We start from the raw sequence: 1,353 nt of genomic DNA, 5'->3' as shown, positions 1-1,353 counted from the left end.
AAAGAATTGTTATGGCATAATTTTCTGCTATGAATAGCATCAATCCGCTTTTAAGGTTTTGCTAATTTCTTAAAACTCAAAATTAATCTTCCTTTTTGGTCAACTATAAATAAAGATTTCAAGTTAAGTAACACTATAGAAATAATACAGTGACACAAAACTATTGTGATATATTATACATTTGTAGTAACAATGATGATGATGATGATGATATAAGTATGATTTTATTTATAATTTTTACCCTTTGAATCTTGAAATAACGAATTACACTTTTTCTTTGTTCATAATTTATAACTAAGTGGAACCAACAAACTCCCTTTACTACTTGACGTCTCTATTGCAAATCCTTTATTTAAAATTTAAATTTATATATGTTTCTTTTTTTTTCTTTTCTTTTTGTATCATGTGTCTGAGCATTCAACAGTTTTCAAAAACCGTATATATGTATGAAATTTTTTTTTTTTTTGATCGATACAAACATTAATTTACTCAATCAAAACCAAAAAACTGGCATGTATGAGTTATATAAACAGTACGGTCCCCAAACCCTACAAGTAGGTCTTACCAGGGGTCCGTAGCCTTTTTAGGCCTATGAAATCCACCGGATTCTTGGTTCAGGTATCAGTTAGTTTTTAGTACTTAAAAACACTACTATTAATTAGTACTTCACTAAACTTAACCTGTGATTAAACTAATCGCTCAAAATAACTGTCTCCCGTTACGCTATATATATATATCGTTTAACTTGAGCCATATGGAGTAGTAGCTAAACAAAAATTAGTAAGCAATAACTTGAATCAACGGTCAATTACACACACACACACTACTCTAGCTTCTTGACTAAACAGTCTAAACCTAATCATATACTACTAGTAGTCTAGTATTAAACAAGAAAATTAAGCTTTCTCAAATTGCATTTATAAAATAATCAATCAATAGTTTTAAATTCTAACTAAACAAACAAAAAAAAAACTCGTTTAGATGGCTTTTTCTTTGTTTATATTTACGAATTTAAAAAGTGAATTTTTAAAAGATTTTTTTTTTTTGTAGTTTAAGATTTTTTAAAAAGATTAAGGGTTAAAAAAGAGTTTTTAAAAAAAAACATTTTATTATGTCAAATATATACGATATATATATATATTTAATGATATATACTAACATAGTACAAACTTTGGTCGGGTTCTTTTCTTTTTGAGATATTTTGTTAAATAAATATAGTTAATGTTTAACTTTTTTTTTTTAAAAAAAAGACAGAGTTAGCGGAATAATTAAAGCAAAGTTGCACGCGACGTGAGGCAGACCCGTGAGTCAGATTTTCATGTGGAGACAGAGTGGCAGTCACGCACGTGTCAT

Source organism: Camelina sativa, chromosome 16 (assembly GCF_000633955.1).
Source record: "Camelina sativa cultivar DH55 chromosome 16, Cs, whole genome shotgun sequence".
Classification (NCBI taxonomy): Eukaryota; Viridiplantae; Streptophyta; class Magnoliopsida; order Brassicales; family Brassicaceae; genus Camelina; species Camelina sativa.
This window is presented reverse-complemented; position numbering follows the sequence as displayed.